The sequence below is a fragment of the Homarus americanus genome, unplaced genomic scaffold (genome assembly GCF_018991925.1).
Source record: "Homarus americanus isolate GMGI-L3 unplaced genomic scaffold, GMGI_Hamer_2.0 scaffold45562, whole genome shotgun sequence".
NCBI lineage: Eukaryota > Metazoa > Arthropoda > Malacostraca > Decapoda > Nephropidae > Homarus > Homarus americanus.
Genome location: NW_024744839.1, coordinates 5,166,154 through 5,178,660, shown reverse-complemented (window position 1 = coordinate 5,178,660; position 12,507 = coordinate 5,166,154). Strand labels below are relative to the sequence as shown.

Genomic DNA, 12,507 nt, shown 5'->3' with positions numbered 1-12,507 from the left:
ACACTATTGGTTATCGCCAAGCATCTTATGACGAAACATTCAAACGCGATAGCGGATTGGTCATCCGGCCGCCTAGGGAATGACGTCATGAGCAACGTCGCTGCCTATTGGTCTTTTCATTCTTATGTGAGATGACGCAAACAGGTCATAGACGGAACTCTAAAACACCTTTTAGTTTTAATTTACAAGAAATAATCGATAATAATCTACCTTAAACCCTTCAGCGATATAGGCACAAGAGGTGGTATAATAAAGGCTTTACCTACAGCATTTTAGAACATAAGTGAGGGATCAGCCCGAACTCTCATCGTCGAAACTAAACAAACCAGAAAAGAACGAAACCGAGTGGGAATGGTGGCGGAGCGCGGGTATGGGTGGAGCTGGAGGAGTATAAGAGGCGCGGTGGAGCCTCAACATGGAAGACGTAACACCGTAACAGCCAGGTCCCGCCGTCAGTAGAGTCTGGTGCCACAAGAACGTCTGAACCGCTCGCTATACCCCCTGCCTGCCTGTCTGTCTGCCAACCCCGGCCATCTCACCCGATCCCGCAAACGCTCGCCAACCTCCACACCGCTTGGTCGGTCCATCCTCGCGCTCCCTGTGCCCTCGTCTCCACGCGTCGAGCCAGCCTCCCTCAACAACCTACCTCTCTCTCCACACAACCAACTTCTTCAAAGGTAAGTGTTACTACCGGGCTGTTCATTCACGTTAGTTACCTAACTGTGGGTGGGTGGGAGGCAGGGATTGAGACCAAGTTTGGGCGTTAAGTACTGAAGTAGACGTCAAGATAAGTACCACCGAGGAAGGTTAAGTAAAGCATAATACCACAAGTGGAGGTGGAGACTCTTTGCACCATTGAAGTGTGTCACTCTTGAAGGCAGGATAATAATGTTCGCTTATCATAAACGTCTTGACATGGAGTGCGTGTAAGACATGAGAGAGTTAACGGTGATACAGGCAAGGAGATAGTTATTAATACTAGAGTTATTTAAAAGCTTAGGGCTAAAAAAATAATATCAGTATTGTAAATCTTAAGTTATAGTTTTAGGTTGTGGTTGTGGGTTGTAGTGGAGTATTACATTGGGAAGGGTAGTAATGTTGTAGTAGTAGTAGTAATGGTGGCTTGTAGTGCACATTAAAAGAAGTGGCGGAAGGTTGTAGTACAGAGGTAGTGCGGGGTTGTTGTGGTAGTATTGTAGCAGTAGTGGACTGTAGCTCTATGGTAATGATGGGCTGTAGTGTTGTGATGATGTGTGGATCTAAAGGAGTTGTGACGGTGCTAGTGATGTAATGGTGGTAGTGTTGTGATAGTGAGTGTAATGATGGTGGTGGTGTAATGGTGGTAGTATTGTGATAGTGAGTGGTGTGATGGTGGTAGTGTTGTAACAGTGTTGTGATGGTGATATTGTTGTGACAGTGTTTTGAAGGTGATAGTATTGCGGTAATGCGCTGGTGGTAGTGTTGTAACAGTGTTCTGATAGTGATAATGCTGTGATGATGGAAGTGTTTTGGTGGTGATAATGGTTGTGATAGTGATAGTGTTGTGAAAGTGATGTGACGGTGACAATGATGTGATGGGCGATAGTGCGACGATGGTGGTAGTGTTGTAATGGTTATAGTGTTGCAAGTGTTGCTATTAAGATAATGTTGTGAAAGGGTTGTGATGGTGATATTGCTATGACGATGATAATGTTGTGATGGTGACAGTGTTGTCGTGGTGAAAGTGTTGTGATGGTGATAGTGTTGTCGTGGTTATAGTGTTGTGATGGTGATAGTGTTGTCGTGGTTATAGAGTTAACGTGATGTTCTATATCTTGGTAAATCCGTCCCTAGTTCGATCCAGTGATTCACAAATACTCGTTATTCGTTCAGTGGTGACAGAGAACCCAGCCCATGTATTGTACGTAAAAAAGAAGAAGAAATCAATATAGCTACAAAAGGCAACATTATGTGGGCAGATACAATATGTCTCCTCCCACCAACCTCCATTATTTACGATCTTTGAATCTGCTGGCAACAATAACAAAAGCGTAAGATATTCCACATTTGTTTGGTCATAATGGTGGGAGCTACCGTAGATCTCTAAATGGCTGTACTAAACTTAAAGGAATTGCAGGAGATAAAAAAGAAATGGCGTAATTTTGCAACATGATTTTTACCTTTCACCACAGTCAAGTTCACACAATTGAGTATATTTCAAATAATATATCTGTTGGTATTCGGGTTATGTCGTAAAGTTTCTTCTTCTTTTTTTCCAATATATTTTTTTTCTCCATATAATTATCAGTGAAGGAGTACTTGTGTCCAGAGCAATATAACATGGGTAAAATTTAGCACTAGTGAATTTCCACACATAACCATCAAGATCTTGGACATTAAGTGTGAATAATGCAGTGAGTGTACAGTGCATCGCCAGTGTGTGATCTACCTTGAGTTCTGTCACAGTACTCGAGACACCCACCCACACACACATACACACACACACACACCCACACACCCACACACACACACACACACACACAGTTTTCCTCAGAAAGTTTTAATAATGGCAGTGTAGGAGAAGACAAAGCGACCCCACAATAATGTAAAGGTCCTGTTGTCCATAGCAGCTCACTCAGTATACATCGACGATAACCTCACAGTATCGTGTTGGTGGTGATGGTATAGTGTTCAAGTTTAGTCTCAGTGTATTCTTAAGGCTATTTCTATACGTTCAAACTGTGTTTTAGCTCGAGTCAATCAGTTAATGCATTCTTATAACTACACTTCACTGTAGGAAGCTTTGGTAACCTGAGCTCTGATCCTAACGGTACAAGACTCACAATAAGCCCCAGGATCTACGTTAACTGGCCATTTGGTAATACAGTTCTGGGCACAGTAACAGAATCTAATCTTTTCTAAGAACTAAACGAAACGAAGCCTATTACCAACGACACTAACAAAAAGATCAACAATAATAATAACAGTAATAATAATAATAAATAATAAATAATAATAATAATAATAATAATAATAATAATAGAGAAGTAATGGTTATCTAGGTGTGATTCTCAAGTAGTGTCGCTGTTACGTTCCTCAAGATTCAGAGTCCGTTTTCTGTGAAGTAAAGCAGCTAGGATCATTTTCAGTGGGATATTAAATTCTGAGAAGCCTGTACCGAGACTACCACCTTTCTTATCACTCTATCTTACTGCGGGGTTTACGGCGGCACATAAAACTCTATGGACACTTACACCTGATTTCGTTTTCATAGTCGCAAGATTTCAATTAAGACCTTATAGTGATCAATGGGGTGTTGTGGGGGAGAGGTGATGTGTGGTGGAAGGGAGGGTGTGTGGGGAGAGAGATGTGGGGAGGGAGGGGGGAGAGAGAGAGAGATGATGTGGGAGGGGAGGTGTGTTGGGAGAGAGAGAGAGATGATGTGTGGGAGGGAGTGTGGGGGAAGAGAGAGATGATGCGTGGTTGTGTGGGGAGGTGAGAGAAGGAGGGGTTAATAGGGTTGTTAATGACTCAAGAGACTCTGGTAAATGCAGGAGAGGAGGGCGGAGGGTGGGGGAGGGGGGGTAGAGTGGGGGACTGGGATTAATTTTTACTCAGAAATTTACTCCTCGAGATAAGTGACGACTTAACTTTCATAAGATCGTCTCACTTCCTCATATTTAACTTTAAAATAATACATCCCTCTATAAATATCTATGTATATTTGTGTACTGTGTACATGAAAAGCCATTGTATATAGGACTATTTTCACAACAGCAGAATAACGTGGAATTATTAATAAAGCACCGGACTGGTAACTGTGTACAACGCACTTGGGGTTCAGCTTTTTTGTGTGTTTTTCCGCCATAAAAGGTCACGAGTGACAGCTCAACAACCACCCACACAAACACTCCAACCTCTAGTAATGACACAGCCCACGGCACCAGTGACCTGCACCTGGCACACATGAGGTAGTCTCCGCCGTGATGTGAGAGAATTTGACCAACTTTCTTCAATAAACAACAAAGGAATCATCTGAAAATTAGTCCCCCCAGTTTATTTCACTTTAAAATTAACAACGCTAACCTAACCTAACCCCTAGGTAGCGTTAGTGTGTTTAATCATCAGGTGAAATAAAGAGGGGGTCAAATCTTCAGGTGATCAAATATAAGTTTCAGTACAGAACTAACTTTTACATGTGAGGTAGAGAGAAGTGAATGACCCGCGACACTGAAGGCTGGTGTCCCGCCAGCAGCAGGATGGTCCCATATACTGTAGGCCACGTTAGGCTCCCACACACCACATGTGCAGTACCACGCCCGACGTCTGGTACTAATCGTACTAATACCAGGGACTTGTGAGTTTTTGATCAGGTTCAATCCTCGGATATGCCAGAAACTTGTAAACGTGGAATTAAAAAATAAAAATAAAAAAAATTACAAATACAAAAAAAAATAAAAATAAATAAATAACATCTGTAAATAAAATCAATGGTGAAATAAACTTGCTACCACCACCACCACCACATATAATATAAAACAAGCACCGGGTAGAGTATGTGTTAATCATTGTCTGAGTACACCCTATCATAGTATACCGCCATCCATTGTTTTTCGCCGCTCCTCGCTCCACAAGTCACAGAGATGATGGTGAATACATACACACTCTCAATACCTCGAAGACTTTCCTTCCGTATAAGCTTCACCGTGAAGGTCTACCACTCATACGTGTACAAATGTTTCCGTCGTTTGTTGTCTCTCGTAAAAACACTGAAAACTGTTCCCAACACTTGGACTCTCCTTCGCTTCCCAATAAAGGACTGTCTTACTCATCCTTTCCTTGTTTCTGCAGCTGGAACTTGAACATCCTCAGTTCACCATCACTAGCTGGTCTCAACAAAATGGTCTTTCATTTGTTTTTAAGTACTAAGCAAGATACTTAATCTAGATGAACTTTGGTCAATGTTCTCCACACTAAGTTTTGGTGGTCAAGTTAATAAACACTGAACAGCAAATTTTAGATCAGCGATTGGCTGCACAAGCCATAATCACCCAAAATTTTAATCTGTTTTATCTAAAACCTAAAACGTCGACTTAAAATGTAGCGAGACATCCAGAAGTGCAGAGTTTATTAAAGGAAAATGGACACTCTAGATTGATAGAATTTTATAACACCAACATGGAGGTGGCACTAACACTGTAGCATGATTAAACAAGTAGTAAGAATAAATCAGCTCAGGTCAACACAGGTGAAATTAATGTGTAATATATACATACATGCAGATTATTATGCAAAACCCATTAAAAGTTTCACCAGAATGACACCAACTGGCAATATTGTATTAATATCTTCACGGGAGGAGGTCGAGGCTCTCCCTCCAACCACTAATTTGGGAATTGCTGTTTTGCATGTTAGAATGACCCACACTTGAACCAGACGACCCTCCATCACCAACACATCCATTGAGGTGATCTACTGTATACTCCCGGGGGGGGGGGGGCTGCCTCACACAACGACACAGTGATTTCAGGGTCACATATCAGAAGTAATGTTGTCTCGCTGCCTCAACCTTCGTATAAGTTACTCATAGTCTTAACATTCACTCATCTCCTTTATAGTATTCATCCATCTTCTTAATAATAGTCACTTATCTTAATAATATTCACTTCTTTTCTTAATATTATTCACCCATCAGCTTAATAATATTCACTCATCTACTCATTTGCAACACTATCAGTTATTTACCCAGGCACTCCGATTCTCCAATACTTACACCCACGAGGTTACCATCACACAATCTTTAACACCTACATCAACAACGGTCGCCCAGGAATATTGGTTAATTTTCACACAAAACAAAATAAAAAACGTTTACACAAATTAGGTTCTCTTTGAATAACATCGTTCATTATTTATATCAGTTTGTAAAAAAAAAATTAAGAAAATTTCCATGAGCAATATTTTTCAATGTTTACATGTTACGTTATCAAGAATCCTTATCATTTACACGGGGTATATTCCTCTTTTTCCAACACATATACCTACAGGGATCATTATAAAGTCTCCTCCCTTTAACTTACAAGAATCACATCCCTTACAAAGAACTTTCCACACACACACACACACACACACTGCACAGCAAAATTCAACTTTCTGATTCAATTGTCAGGTAATTCAGGTAAACGCGAGAGAAATTGACAGATTCGTTCCTTCGGTGTTAAGAAAAGAAGCAATTTGAGGGTAATGCCACCGACGGCGTCCTGAAGTCCCTCACCGATGTAGAAAATGAGAGAGAGAGAAAAATCGCAATTAGATTTTGTAGTGTGTGTGTGTGTGTGTGTGTGTGTGCGTGCGCTTAATAGCCTCACCTAATGAAACAAAACCAACAACAACAACAACGTCACTATTACCAACATCAACAACACCAAAGCCCCTCGATGGTTGATAAACACTTGTATTCAACACCAAGTTTATGTTCCTTTTGTTTGTCACTGATTAACATTAGGGGGGAAAATAATGATAAGTCATACTGTAGATAAAACACGAAACACTATGTAATACACATTATCTTTATATGTTGCTAACTCCTTGGAAACACGGCGGCCTAGTGGATAACAGTGTTTCGTGTCCTGTCCTAAAGGTCATTGATTCGCCCCTACGGCACCCCGAGTCCACCCCGCTGTGAAAGGGTATCCAATCTTACAGTTGGGGAAAGAGAAGGCGGTCGACTGCAACTCCTGGTCACACTTCCTCATTGTGTACATGTAGTCAAAAACTGCTTGGTCTAGAGTTGAGACTCAACAGTCTGGTGCATCTACATTGCCTTTAGCGGGTCGTTACGTCTATGGGTCTCACTTTCATATGAAAATTAATGTACGTTCAACCACTAAGAAAGGTATAGAAAACATAACACTCATAATTATGGTCACGATATTTTTGTGAAACACACAACATGGTAGACTACGTGACAGCGGGTGGCAGGTGATTATATTTGTGAGACAGGTCACTTGTGTGTTAATATACGAACATGTTGTGTACATTCTCTGACATATATATCTGAATATGCAAATCCGCTTGACAGGAACAATAACCTTTGACTGTCATCATCAGTAAACAGTCGCTCATGTTTAACGTTCCCCCAAAGCTATTCACCGCTAACATTCACATTACAAAAACAATAGTTATGGAAACGCCCATATCCTCCTGAAAATTTTGTACAGCACCCGGACACACCCGCGCCCCTGCATCGTTCTCAAGACACGGCAGGCAGGTTAACAACCTTGTAGAAATATTTATCTATTCTGTTACGATAGTCATGCTGCCACATACACATACTGTTACCGCCGCTGCTACAGGCTCCTCCAGACACCCGCCCACTGCTTCTATTGCTAATATTTTTAATCAAGTTAGTGCTATGCAACATGCATCAACGACGGAGCTAAGTTTATTTCAACCCAGGTCACGTAACCACTCTAGCTGAATGACACCCCAGCATTAACCCAAAAAATGGAAGTTCAATTAAATGTGATATGAGCAGATGAGTCAAATGTCCCCCTGATTGAATTATAACCTTGCCATGTTCTGAATTCTTCATAATTTTCCCAAGATTGTGGACACTTTCCGCGCAACGTAAAATTAAGGTAAGTTAGCGCCCCACTTTTCCAGGAGAGGATTTGAAGTTATCTCTGGTGGACATAATGTGTTTATGTATAATGGGATTAAGTTAACTTGGGTGTAAATCAGGGAGACTAGGAGATACCGTGGCCCTCACACTAACACCTTTATTAAGAATATTGAATTTTTTTGTCTGTTTTATGGCATAGTTAACAAGCTTTTTCTTTGTAGGTTATGGAATAAATTCGTGCCACGGTAGAATACAGATAAAACATCAATAATAGCACCTTAATTCACCTCTTAGTGGTGTCTGGGAGAGCTTAGACCACGTCGCCACAGTTCCTCCCACCCATCCTCCCTCCTTCCCTCCCACGGCTGGATAATAACCGCCTCGAGTATTCTGTGTAACTTCATCACTCGGCAGCAAACGAACGGGAACGTCTCCACACACTGGCGAGTGGCGGTGTGTCTTGATGATCACCTGACGTCACTCATGCTCTCAGCCTCCCACCACATTATGAACTCATTTCACCATTAACTCCCGCATACACAGTTTATGTTTCCACCTACTGAAGGTGTTGGCAACTTTTAATTCGTCAACGTTAATTTTTTCCCGAACTGGAGAGAGAGACCTGAAGGGGCATCTGACTGGCTCACATGAGTCACGACTCGAGGATAATATTAAGAAATGTAGAAACTGTATCGTTCCGTGTTGGTCTCAGCCGTTACATGTACTAATATTTAGTAGTGAACACAACGTTAAGGTAACAACGTTGCCCAAATTTTTGGTTAAGATCATAATAATAAATTAGAAATAGTGTGATGAGTGGTCAAACTAACATCAGGATAACAGGCCCTAACTTAACTTAATCTAACCATTAGGTTGGCGTCCAGACCTTATGGGACCTAATTCTAATAATTTGGTTAGCCTAAGTTAGGCTGGGGCCTATTACGACCATGGCCCATTTGGCGTCCAATTAAATTACCTCCACCACAGGAGCTCGTGAAAATGGTTTAGCTTTCCCGGTTTAGTGTGAACGTTCTTGGCATCCCAAAGAATCGCACGTTTACTTGTGAAGGTGTATGAATACTGACTGACTGACCGAGGCTGCACCAAAAGATAACATCCATTGCGGCATTAAAATTACACAGGCGTTATATTTACCAGACACGGCCACTAAGCACAAGTTAGGGGACCAAATACTGTACACCGCGATGATGTTGGTGAGTGAGGACGATGGTTGACAGCTTCACGGCACTACCAGCCCCATCATTAATATTTGTATCATACTTTATAATATTTGTTAAAGGGAAGTAAGTTAAATACTCCACGAGAACTAACAGACTTATTGGGAAATAGAAAAGACGGAAAATAATACTGAGGGGGGAAATAAAGTGTTTTCCCATGTACAGTAGTTGAAGTTTATACAAATCCTCGCTAAAAACCTCTTGATTAGCATTAGTGACTAGTATTATAATGGCAGCTGAATAACAACAACTTTAAAACACTAAGAGGAATAAGATATAACATGATATAACTAAGACACTTCTACGGTCACTGATGATGCAACTAGGAGAGTCTCTGTCTCTTCTGTTAATAACCCATCATGTAACACCTCTGTCTACCAAAACATTACAACCACTGACAGTTCATACACCGTACAGTACAACGAGTACCTTTACCTTTGCCGGATCCGCCTCATTACGCAGTCACTGACCGATAGGGGAAGATACGTTGCATATTTTTATTATTTTTTTTAACCTATATAAGTGAATAATTATTTTACCTGTATTACTGGTTACATATACACGGTAATACACGACACCTAATGACAACGAGACTATATATTTTACCCAGTGTGAAAATTAGTCCCTCTCCCATGACCCTGAGACGTGCGTGTTCCGGCTCCTCGTTATCCAACACCACTTAACAAGGGGAATTTCCTAACACACTTTCTATTAACCAACACAATAGAATTCATGCCCGGTACACACACACATGTGCTGAGAAATGTACATAATCAAGTTTTAAGTTTGATTCATATGTATATTTTTGTCTCGTGACGGGGATATACAGTATGACACTATAATAATATTACCTTAAATTTTATTGTTACTTTGTTCTTAGCCTCCTCCTCCTCCTCCTCCTCACACTCTCCCACACACAACCTGGTCTGGTCACCTCGAGGAACTGGCTGACAGGGACAACTTCACCCAGCAAGTTAGCGTTGTTAGTGACTGTTAACGGCCTGTGAGGGAGGGAGAGCTAATCAGACTGTTACGTTTTGACCTTCCTTAGATTTAACAGCCGGAAACAATGAAATGGCGTTGTTATAAATACTAAGAGAATGTAACTAAATTAAAGACGCAACAATAATATATGAAGATTAAATTAAGTACAGGATGAGGAAAAGGAGTTCAAGTGAGATGATTGGAAGACAAGAAGGTAGATGGAGTATACTCGTACACACAGGGTCGGGCAGGATGCGTGGTCCACCAGTATATATGTTGAGGGCGACGAGACGGTCAAGGAATACACTAACAGAGAGACATTGTATAATTTACCTTCTACACAAGAGACGAGGAGGGTGTTGCTGTGCCCCCCCCCCTCCCCCCCTTCCTGATGAGAGAAACATGTAAATATAAAACCAATGAATCTTGTAATTACCAAACAAGGAGATAAAGTAGAGGAGGAAAGGATAGTAGTTACTTATAAATACGTCCTTCTCGCCGCCATACTTATCACCATTACACGACGAAGAAGAAGATTTTTACAGCAACTCAAAAACCTCAAGTTCCTGCCCCGCCAACCAACCCTCACCCACCTCCCCCTCTTCAATCAAGGACGAAAAGTGACTCTGAATTTTATCTTGACCTCGAATATTCTTCTTATATTAATCTGAAAACCAAACAACCTAACTTCAGACGATCTTCAGCCAAGGAATATCTTAGCCACAACATAATTCTCTATAGGGCTTTTCAGTTGTTCAGGCAAAGGTTGAACAAATGACCACCGGATGACCTCTGGTTGTGTTTTCTATTTATTGTTCGGTATCAGAGAGAGAGAGAGAGAGAGAGAGAGAGAGAGAGAGAGAGAGAGAGAGAGAGAGAGAGAGAGAGCATACGACTTCAACTAATACGAGGGAATAAGAGCTTAACTTCTCTCCCCCACTTCTTCTTACTTCTTCCTCGCTCCACTCCTCACTTCTTCTTCTCTCTCACTTTTCAATTCTCCCTCACCTCCATTCGTCACTTCTCCCCTTTCCCTATTCTTCATCCTTCCCTCTCCCCCACCCCTCACTTCTCCCTCTCCCCACTTCTCACCTCTCTCTCCTCACCACTCCGTTTCTCCTACACCGTGTTGACAGTCATCACGGAGTCACGAGGCAACATTACCTGGGTTTCAGTAATGGCATTGCTCAATCGCCCAAGTCGATGATATTTGCCGACGCTGCCAAGGTGACTGTTACCTGCTGGGCAAGTTTGTTGTTGCTCACTAAAAGTCCCTATCAACATCTCCCGGCTTCAGAGAATAACTTACACACCTAACCTAACCTAACCTTACCTGACCTGACCAAACTTAACCTAAACTAACCTAGCCAAACATACACTAACCTAATCTAATCTAACCCAACATATGCTAACCTAACCTAACCCAACGTAACCTAATTGACCTGACCTAACCCAATCTACCCTATATGGACCACGTTGATGTGTACAGTATTAGGTTTGATCGTGTATTGATTCCACTATCATCACTTTAAATTTCCTTTTCTAATACTATTTTCAATTCTTAAGTAATTCATTATTGTTATTACCGTCGTTGTCATTATTATGATCATTATTATTACCATTAATACCAACAATATCATTATCATTTTGGTACTAATAAAGAGGGTTTCAGATTCTTACCTCTGTTAAATTACAAATCTCTCTCTCTCTCTCTCTCTCTCTCTCTCTCTCTCTCTCTCTCTCTTCATTTTCCCATCTTTCTCTCTTTCTCGACGTTTCCCTGTCTCTCCCTCTCCTCTCTCACCTTCCACCTCTCCAATACACACATTTAATAAAACACGTCGTTATGTGGTCAACTCAAGGAATTTATCACCATTTAACCAGTGTAATTAAGAGGGGTGAGCTGACCTCCAACACTACACACCCCTGACCTCCTCCCCCTCAGTCTCCAGTCAGGTTCATGACAGGAAATATAAGAGGGAATCAAATAAGCAGGGGTGTCAGGTAATGTGAGGCCAGGGGGGCTGGGAGTGGTATGCGGATGTAACCTGGAATTCTGTGGATCTCAGAGACCTGAACAAAATTGGGTGTGATCACATTAGGCTGTGACACCACACACTCCCCTACAAGATAGCCACACCACACACCTCCCCCTACAGATAGCCACCTCCACTCCCCTGCAGACAGCCCACACACTGGGACTCACTTTCACGCGAGAAGAAAACTAGTTCCAATCAAAGAGTTTCGTCCATATCGTTCATTTTGTCACTTTTAATGAACAACGAAATTTCAGTTGGTGTCGTTCGTCAGCCTGGCCCCCTCACCGTCTAGTTCTCACGACCCACAACTTTCAACACTTACAGCATCTCCTTTCATCTCTACATAACTTTTACTCTGAAGGAAAGAACAAACGATAAAATATGATACGTGATTATTTCATGATTTTTAATGTAATATAAATGAAAAAAAAAACACTAATTAAAAGTCAGAAAACAGTGTAACGAGAACAGCCAATACGGGTCATAACTGAGTCCAATGTGTGAATCAGCTGGCAGTGTGGCCGCTGTGTTTACTGGTTGTTAATTTAACTCTCGTGAAATTGGTCGTCTTTCTGACAACAAAGGCTGACTGTTAACCAACCACCATGGTTTCTCGCGGCCTCAGTCCAGACAACACTACAGC

General features: G+C 41.5%; 1 protein-coding gene across 1 annotated transcript in view; it reads left to right on the top strand.

Moving 5' to 3' along the window:
* Nucleotides 1-409: 409 nt before the first annotated feature.
* LOC121878128 overlaps nucleotides 410-12,507 on the top strand; it is a 73,979-nt gene continuing 61,881 nt past the window's right edge. The window contains exon 1 of the mRNA XM_042384129.1: nucleotides 410-677. The gene's annotated coding sequence lies outside the window, so the exon portion shown is untranslated. The remainder of the gene's footprint in view (nucleotides 678-12,507) is intronic.